Here is a 10,811-nt window from a genome sequence, read left to right on the forward strand (position 1 = left end):
CTTTACACGTACCGTAAAACAATCTAGAGAGGGCAATTACCCATAGAAACCCATACAAAAAAAAAACAAAAAACTTGGACAATGTCATTTTATTAATATGGGAAGCGGGGTATTATTTAATGAGCTTTTTGCTGACAGTACTCTAGTTTTTCTATCTTAATTAGTATTTTATTCTATAATGTCAATTTACATAATTGGACTATATGCCCTCACAAAGAAGGTCAGGGTTACTAATATTAAGAGTTAACAATGGTTTACAATGATGAAATAATTAATAATAGGTAATATTAATTTTTGTTAACAAGAAAGTAGAATAAAAAGAAAAGATAACATATACACAAGATCGATTTATTACTTAGCATGTATACTCATACCAAAGGACCGTTCACGGTAGCTCTGTCGGTAGAGCGCTCGCTCCGTGATCGGGAGGTCGTGAGTTCGCATCTCGGCCGCGACTGACCTAAGTCGATAAAAAATGGGTAGCAACTGTTCCTTCGCTATGTGCTCGGCACTTTGAAGTGAAAGTTGCAGGTCCTACGGATGAGAACTTAAAAACCGAGGCCCCTAAACATGAAATAATACGCCTATAAACATCTCTTTGGAAACTAAATGTACAGTTGAACAGCTTCAAAGTTGAATTATGTTTTATTGGGTAATTGCCTATCACCTTACAGCAAAGTATGTAGATTTGATCAGATTCGATGGATGGTTACTAAAATTTTATCATACTATGGAGACATAAAGTATCATTATCTGATTATCAGAAATAATAGTTATCCTCGTTCTGATATACGCAACTGCGTCAAGATGCGATTTCACTGCATTTACAAAAGAGCATATAAATTACTAAAATTATCTTTTTTTAAGGACAATATATATTTGTTTTCTTAACGATTACCAAAATTAACAATTTTGACATACTTCTTGTCTTCAGTAGATTCCTTTAAGATATTCTTTAAATTTGAATACGGTTCAATATATTTTGTATCTAATTGTAAATTCTACATAATTGAATAGTAGAAGGCAGGAAACTTGAAATGTGAGAACGTTATTGTTTTGGTAAAAGAAATCAAAATTATTGATATTTCAGGGCTATCATGCAAAAGGCGGGACAATCTTTTGAAATATAGAGAAGGGCTTTAGAATGCACAATTCTATAGAAAAAAAGATTATGTTTTTTCCTTCATTTATTCAATATATCCTAACCTATTTCTAAATACAGAACATTTCTAGTTTAGTTGATTTAAAAATTCTTGTAGGCAATTTACCCAGAAAAATGTTAAAATATTCTAAAACTGGTCGAATAAAAAGAAAATAGACTTACATGTATATACTTCTATCTAGTGCAAATGATTGAATATTCTTAAGATTTGGTAGAGGACAAGCTTTTTTCATAAAAAATAATTTTTCGGAGGTGACCATTTGGCATCAGTTTGGGAAAAAATGTCCGAGATGACAGTGTGATATAGGTTCACATATAATACGTATACTACAAACAGACCCAAAATGGAATGGGGAATTGTCATTTGATCTTGATAAGATTTTTAATACAATGTTTTGATTGGATTAAAATTGAAATTAAAAGACCATATTGAAGCCAATTTATAAATTGTATCAAATTGAAACCTAGTTTGTTTTGATGTTTATTATCCTAACTAGATGTTTTCTTTTATTAAAAAGAGAAATTAGTTTCAGAACTTAAAATTTTCAAACCTCTAGTAAAATGAATACATGCAAATGTACCCAGTAGTTCTTAAGAAAGACAATTATCCCGCATAGACTCAATTTTCCATTATGATTCAAATATATGTCAAATTAGTTTAATTGAAAAACCCTATTACGTATAAAAGGAAGCTTACACCAATAATTCGTCTTTAAACGTGTTTAAGAATCAGGTCATACATGATTACCAGCATTTCGTAGAAAATAAATGGAGATAAATTGGTGATATTTCATAATAACAAATATCCACTTTTAAATGTACTAAAGCGATTCACATCTGATATGGTCTAGATGGATTTTGCCGTCATTCATTTCAATTTCCCAAGTGTAAAGATCAAGTGGTTTGTTTGTTTCATCATCCTTCTCTCACATGCAAAATTTTTCTTCAGAAACTTGTCAATTTAAACAGAGGCAGTGTTTGAATTTGGAAAAAAAAATCAGGATGGTATGACATTTTATCTTAGGTTCTATGTCACAAAGTTAACACATTTATTAATTTTGAAATATTATACGCCTTTCCTAAAACTCTGTTAGAAATTTTACTTTATTTTACTGTGTATCAGAACTAGTGTCTTAAATGAAATACTTATAAAATATTACGGAATTTATCGGGAATAGTAAAATTAGTCAAATTGAATGAAACGAATGTTTAAATAAAAAGAGAAATTGTTTGCTCATACTTATTAGCTTTATAAAAGCACATAGTGGGTGTTTCAGCAAACATGCCCCAAATTAACAATTTTAAAAAGTGTTATGAAGTCAATGCGATAGCAAAGTCTCCAAACATGTAAAAAAATGTATTCCTTTAAAACAGATCTAATTCAAAATCTCTATTTTTTTTAGTTTTTATAACATGCATATTTGATACAGTTTAAAATTTCATGTCATTTGTTATTGCCATAAGATTGGTTGTCGTGATTGCATAAAAATGAATAAAAGTTGAAAATTCTGATTCTTAGAAAAATTGTACTTCTTTTGAGAAAAAAAAATCATTTACAAGAAATATATTCTCTTTTTTCAAAGATCAAATCAAATGTATCCTTTATTGTCCATTTGAATAAAGACTTTCCTACTAGATCCTACTATCAAATACAATTGCCTTTGAAAAAAATTTGTCATTCCACAAAAATAAGCAAAAACGTTTTGGAAAACTAGAAAAAAAATACTGTCACTAATGATATGAGATGAAAATTAAATATACAACAAAAATACTGTACGTTGAAACTACAAGAAAATGAGTGAATTTGAGCACCATCTACTAATGATTAAAATATGAGCCCACCCTGCAATCCAAAAAAAAAAAAAATAAATAAATAAATTCAGGGATAATAATTCTCTGAAAAGGTTCTTCATTATATAATTAATTATTTAAATGGGAGCTATGCAAAATATTTTAAAAGCTTAGATATAATGACCTTTTTAAGGAGGTTCGATTTTGATCTATTGAGCATATTCTGCTTTGAACCTTTATTTTTTTAACATTTAATCTGAATTCTACGAATTCTCGTACAATGCAAATCAACTTTATCGAGTACAAAAATACGTTTAAACCCATTCGATAAGGATTGTCAGTTTGCACATTTTGTGTCAAAAGTTTTTTTTTTAGAAGGAAATTTCTCAATTTGAAATATATATATATATATATATATATATATATATATATATATATATATATATATATATATATATATATATATATATATATATATAAAACTGTTAAATTTAGCTTGTTATTTTCCATGCTGGTTGCACGCAGATTTGTTTCTGCAGTGAAATGTTTTATGCTGTTTCCGAAATATCGAGTTATTTTTTTTCTCATGAATCATTGTATTGTGGCTAAAATATTAATTAAATTCTGAAAGTTCAGGAAAACAATTAGCCTATTTAAGCACACAATTTACACCGTTTTAGTAATATTCAAATATTCACATCAAGTACTCCACATCTTGTCTTTTTATGATTAAATCTTGATCAATCTGCTGATATTCGGCAATCTTTAGAATTTAAATACTTTTCTTGCTTTTTGAAATTTTCAAACAAATTATATTTTGTGAGTACAGAAAGGTCAAATAATTGAAAATGCTAAGCAATGTGAAATTTTTTCTTTGTCAAGAATTTTAAGTGTCTTAGTTGCTTTTAAAATATAATCTTTTTCTACAAAAATTTAGAGAATTCAAGTTTCAATATATTAATATTGAATCACTCTGTATGATCGGCAAGCCATTTGTATTAGAAAAATAAAATAATGAATTTCAAAAAAAAAAAAGTAGCGCCTCTAAGAGATAAAAATTCAATGTACAAGAACATTACACTTTCCACATAAGATTGATTTTTTTTCTCAAAAAAAGTTCAATAAGCAATTTGATTGTTTTTGAATATTCAATCAAATTAAAATATTAATTTTCCTCAGTAAAATAATTAAAATCTCAAAATCTTTTTTCATGTCCTCCTTCTATTTGATTTTTGAAAGAAAAAAAAACCGGTGAATATAAAGAACCAGCCAATATACATGTATATTTTAGTTGTTTTGTTTTTTTTCTAAACAATTTTGATATAGTTTAACATTTTTATGCTATTTTTTATTTGTCAAAAAGATTTCAAGGGTTGCAATACATGAAATAAGTACAATGATCGAGATGACTTGAAGTGCTCAATTTCCGAAATATTTCATTCTTAATTACTAACTGGTAATCACGTGATATGTGTCAATGATTTCAAGAAAAAATGCATCATCCTGTTTTGAAGCCACTCGAAAATGTATATAAATTTCAGAATTTATTCGTACTTTTGCATTGCAGCATCCAAACTTTTAAAGGGGTAAGGCTGTTTTTTAGAGAATTAAATCACGTTTTGTCTTCAAACATGTGTAAAGAAAAAGTTAATGTAATTATTTTAAGTTTTAAAGTATTTTTAATGGTTACTGCAATTTTTGCAAACTTTTTAATTTATTGGAGCATATGTACTTTTTGGAATAACAGGTGAATTGTGTTTTCTTTAAACTTTTATTTGTAGATAAACCGAATATGCATTGGAAATTCCTTCTTGTTGTTTTGCTGATCTTCATAATAAATTAAGGTAAGAAGATATTTTCAATTTATTAAATGAAAAAAAAAACATTAATTCAAATAGTAGTTTAGACCCAGGAAACTTGAATATAAAACAATTCGTAATTTTTCATTCCTTTATTATCTTTTTTATGAACCATGTTAAAATTTTGTACATTGCCTCTTGAAATGTGCACTTTGTTGTTAACTTTAAGATATTCAGCACATTCAGTAAACATTATGCAATAAGTAATCCATCCTACTAAATTGGAAACATAAAAAAAATTAAAACACATTAACCATACCTTCATAATTTGTTTTAATTTATTTGTTAAATTTGAATTACCGGGTATTTGCACTTGACTCTGAATTTTTCTTTCCTTTTTTAAATGTTTTTTTATTTTCGTTCGCGTTAAATATTTTTGTAAATCTACAATTTTTAAATACAAATGTACCTTCCGGAAAAATATCAACAAAAATTTTAATAAATGCAAAATAAAAAAAAAAAATACTTGCATTTACCAAACTTGTGATTTTCGATTCATAAATAAAAAAAATAGTAAGTAAGAGATAATTTCTAGGAGCAAAATGAATGTAGAGGCAAAGTTGATTCAATGTTGAACACTTTTTTTCTGTCGAAGTTGAAAAATTAAACCGATACAATGATAAACATGAGACAGAAGGTGTTTGTACATGTATTATGTAACTGCAAATTTGTACGAAAATGGTCTAGTCTGAATTAAACTGTATATTCATATAATTTTTATCAAAGGTAACATATGGATACCGGTATCTTCATATCTGGTGTGTCTTGAAATACACGTAGATAGAAGTCAGAAACGAGGATTCAATTAAGTCCACAAATCAGACCTAATTTAATTTTATTTTGATTATCAATTACCGTATATACTCGCCTATAAGTCGGTTTTTAGGAGTACAATTTTTGCGCAAAACTCTTTGTGCGACTTGTAGGCGAGTCATAAAAGATTGCATTATTTTGATCGGCAGCATGGAATATTTTATTAACTGGTCCGAGGATTATCGTTGAATATAAACTCTAGTTATATTATATCATGTTTGTATTGTAAGCTAGAGGTATAAATATTTACATACTGGTATTTCAATAAATTTATTTTTATCTTAAGTGTGCATACTTATGTTTTATTGATTTAGAATTAATTATTGGCGTCATTTCTAAAACAATTGTACTTCAACCAGGTTAATACATCATTAAAACATTGATTTGAAGTTGTAAGTCGGTTCTTGCAGAAAGTAGTGCCTACTTATAAGCTGATCAATGGCAAGTCCCTTCAAAATAATCTCAAAAAGTTACAACCGAACAATAGGCGGGCCGAATAGACGAGTGTATACGGTACATTTAAAATAATCCATTACTAAAAAAGCAAACTAATTTTCTTTCTTTTTCATTGCTAAACATTAATTGAGATAATTTTTGTGACTACGATTTCTGCATTTTTCCCAAGGTGCAACACTCTTAGATAAGGATGAGAATGAAATGTTCAAGAGTCCTCTCGATAGCCAAGAGTTTAAAAGGTAAGATATGATTTATAAACAAATATTTCTTTATAATATTTATTTCTGGAATATCTATGGTTTTAATGTCCGGTTTGAATATATCAACGTAATTTAAAACACCTGGATCGGCGGCAGTCTCTGCTCATAAAACAGTTTCAATAGATAGAGTTTAATGGATTTCTGCTCAATTGTTTTTACTATCCTTCTCTTTCACTTGTTTTGATTTATAGACGAATGCTAAAGAAATTATCTAAATATTTCATTCTACAAAGAGATAGTACAAGGTTCAACTTGTTATCAGATTCCGGCAATCTTCGGATATATACCATTTTTGATTGCATTTAGAAGAAACTATGGAAAATAATTTAAGGGATTATGCATGGGTAAATTAAATCTTTGATTATGCGTACTTACTGGTAGATATAAAGAAAATCAAATTAAAAATTAAAGTTTGTTTAATGTCAACCCTAACCACCATATTTCAACTTAGGTCACATCTTAAACAATATGCAAAGATGTAGAGCATATAACTTTCATTAAAGTTTGATCTAAAACATAAAGTTTCAAAATGTGTGTTTTCAAACAATATCTTTTTTTAAATCATAAAATACTCATATTTGCAGGCAAAGAGAAAGAAGAGAAACAGAAACAGATCTCCAGATCCTCCGGAGATTGCTTCGTAACAGATTTAGAAATAGACAGAGATCACAGCAGAACTCCACTCGGTTTAGATTCTGAACATTCCCTCGTACATGTATAGAAGTTTTACATGTTTAGGCATTCAATATTAAAAAAAAAGATTGATTAATTGATGGTTTGTTGTTAATGGTCCCTCTCGAGAATTTTTCACTCATATGGAAACGCAACTACTTGACGGTGGAGAGCTGCAAATTTTGTCCTATGCTCGGTACTCAGGGCCATCGAGGAGGGTTGGATTTTTTCGTGCTAGCACCTATTGCAAAACGGGACCTCGGTATGTACGGTTTCATCCGAAGAACTCCACGTCAAACAGTGGGACTCGAGCCCGCGATGTTGTGATCAATTCTTTACTTCGTGACTCTAGAGCAGACGCTCTAACCACTGTGCCACACGGGCGACCATATAAAAAAGAAGGTGTCAACAAAGTGTATAGAGAGTTGTATGGATTCTTAACATATTAATTTCTAATGTGCTTAGAAATTAAACATATCTTAACACATCAAAACAAGTGTTTAAGTTCTTAACACAACAAAGCTGAAGCTGTAACACACAGATTTGAAGTTAATATCTTCTCAAATTTTCAGCATAATGTACGATCTATATTTTGCAAAAACATGTCATGCAAAAATATAATAAATATCTTTTTTTTTCTCATCTCGAAATTATTTCAAATTTGCATAACTGCTTTTTCACAAATATGATTTAATTTTAATACTTAATGAAATGGCAATTTGTCGTGTATTAATAATGAATATTTCAACAATAATGCAGAAATTCAGAGTAAATTTGAGAAATATTTTGAGAAAATATTAACTTCAAAACCTCTGTCTATGCACCTTTAAAAGTATAACACATCATAAGTGACATTTATAAGTGCAGAAAAAGCTATACAGACTATATACAATAGACAGTATTGTGAACATTTTCAAAATAATATGTTGTAACATTTATCGAATTAATGTGCATTAGTCCAAATTTTTTCTTCGCCCAAGCGTTGTCGTTAGAGCTTACTGTTACATATAACCGATTTAAATATTTAATCACAAAGCATCTGCATGTGTAGATATACGCTTGATTATGAACAAACTCACTGAGCTTGACATCAATTTTGCAAGTATTATATCAAAAAAGTCATTTTTTACAAATGTCAATATCAACTCCTCTCCGACAAGTCTATAAACGAACATCAAATCACTGTTTACACATCGCTCATAGTGGTTAATTAAAACAAAACTTTAGAAAAATAATTCAAATTAAGTGTTTTGAAAAAAGAATTATTAAGAAATCTGATTTTTTACATTATCGGAGATCTCAGTGAACACAGTTACAAAACAATCATCATACAATCGCATGAAAATATTTTCTCAGCAACAGGGTTTCAGGCCACAAGAAGCACATCCATTATCCGATGATTTAGATTATATGAATATCGAATTTAATCAGAAATGTTGGAGGCTATCCCATACATTTCAAGCACTATTTTAATACATGTACAGTTTATAGTTTATTAATTTAACAATCAATTATCCTATTTATGACGAAGCACAAAGAAGAACGACCAAGTCAATCAGGTCAACATTCAAAAAAAGAACAGATTCCACTTGATGTTTTAATTTAAAAAGCACTATTTAGTAACTAAATAGTGTCCGTAACTACATGGAAATTTAGTTTTACATCTGTATTAAATTTTACGACTACTGGATACTACTAACAGCAAAGAAAAAAGAAGAAACGCTATAAACAGACTTGCTTAAATTAATAAGATGGCTTGGACCTGTTCTAAACAATTATAGTGCTTAACATTGAACCTTAGCGGCAGTTGGGAGGCCTACAAGAAGAGATGATTGGTTTGTGAAACAAAGGGTTAGAATTAGTAAGGATCACCTCCTCACTTCTCAACTCTAGAGCATATAGTCTAAATACTGAGCCCCGCGGGCAACAAGGTAAAGAAAGATCCTTAATCTTAATATCCTTTAATCATTGCTAAAATAGTACTTAATTTATAAGTAATTAAGACTTTTTTCGGCATCTAATTTTCTTTTTTTTTAGTAATAAGTAGAAAGTAATTATACTAAAATATACAAATGCTTGTTCTAAATGACCTAGTGAAATTATACTACAAGATACAAATATTTTTTTTCAAAGGACCAAGTGGAAATATTCCTTAATGAAACTAACAAAATGTAGCAATTGTTTAAAAAAAGAACCATATCCTAGTAAATAGAAAAAAATATATTACGTCATCACATGCATACATGTATTACTTTATACCTCCGATATATTTCAATTGATTCGATACACAAGAGCATTCTATACGTATAAACAATTTCCAAAACGAGGTGAATCATTGACAAACAAGCTGATGAAACAAGAATTTCAGTTGGCTTGTTTAAAATCATCATGTCGTAAGTTCTGTGATCAATACAATGACTTTGTCAGCAAATACAAATAATCATTAAGTCAAATGCTGACTGATTTTTTTCCTACAAATTTTTGGTCCCATTCATAAACTGATTGACGACGGATTTTCCTGTTATTTCCAAATAATGACAAGGAGTTCACGGCAAGTGTGACCGGTCGGTAGGGGATGCTTACTCCTCCATTGCACCTGATCCAACTCCGATTTTTTGGGGGTAAGTTTTTGCTCTGTTCCTATTTTGTATTGTTAAGGATATCCGATCCTCAGCCAGGAAGGATAACTCCAAAAATTTATATTTAATTTGAAATGCATCAAAATGAAGCTTGAAAATGAATTTTTTTCATGCAACAATTTTCATTTTATTCATCTTTATAAGATTCAAGGTCTTTGGAAGTCTTAGAAAAGGTCTTATAAAGGTTTACATTTGTACCCTATAAAAGGAGAAAAAATTAATACAATTGTAGAGAAATAAGATTTTCTTGAATACAGCTTTAGATACCAATGCTTATTAGCATGATATGAAATGAGAAGTGATTTGTGCTGTCTTGCAATGATAGCATAAGCCTTTAACACTATGTATTATAGAATACATGACGGAAATAGAAGACAAAAAATACCAAATAAGTATAAAAATCATGACAATTTCTCTGAATGCCTGGATACCTATCGTTTTTTAACTTAAAATATATTTGTTGATCAATTTGCAATTAGAAAATGCATTGTTGATATTCCAATTCGCTTTGTCTACAAAAATATTGGAGATTTGACAGTTTCCCCTATATAATATGATTAACTCCAATCTTTAACTTTAAAGAAATACTGTGGACAAATTTACATAACTTTGTGGATTCAGAGATATTTTTATGAGTATTTTTGATTACTTACCTGCTAATTTTATAAACCTGAGGATCGGACTACCTTAAATGGTCTTTTTATCTTGAATACTATTTGTTATTTCCATATGATTTATTGCTTCAAAATGTACGACAAAGTCTAGAGCGGACGCATTTATTCGCATTTCCTAAAAATATGATATGTGATATTTGTTTATTTGCCATCAAAAAATTATTGATTAATGTAATTTTGTGATATATTTTGAAGAAATACAATGAGCATAGCTTAAAATAACATATTTTTGTTTGAATTTAGAGACAGTTGTGAGGATCAGCTTTGATGGTTATAACATACTACTTTTGCCACAATTAATTTCCTCATACTCCATAAAATATAGATAATAAGGCTGGGAAAGGTACAAGTATATTCTGCTTATTAAGATGTGCTACAACATTCACTTTCCTGCAGGTTTTTGTTTGTTCTAAAGAATAAAATCCAAATCAAGGTGGAATAAGAACTCTGAATGGCTTATATTTTTTTACGGATTATTGTTTCCT

At 29.0% G+C, this 10,811-nt stretch overlaps 1 long non-coding RNA gene across 1 annotated transcript; it reads left to right on the forward strand.

Annotated features, from left to right (window-relative positions):
• Positions 1–4,665: 4,665 nt before the first annotated feature.
• On the forward strand, positions 4,666–7,110 carry LOC134282505 (uncharacterized). The gene is made up of 3 exons (XR_009995305.1): positions 4,666–4,797; positions 6,251–6,320; positions 6,926–7,110. It is a non-coding gene; the product is annotated as an uncharacterized LOC134282505 (long non-coding RNA).
• The last annotated feature ends 3,701 nt before the right edge of the window (positions 7,111–10,811 follow it).

The sequence above is a fragment of the Saccostrea cucullata genome, unplaced genomic scaffold (assembly GCF_032062105.1).
Source record: "Saccostrea cucullata isolate Sc308-1 unplaced genomic scaffold, CSIRO_AGI_Scuc_v1 ctg17336, whole genome shotgun sequence".
NCBI lineage: Eukaryota > Metazoa > Mollusca > Bivalvia > Ostreida > Ostreidae > Saccostrea > Saccostrea cuccullata.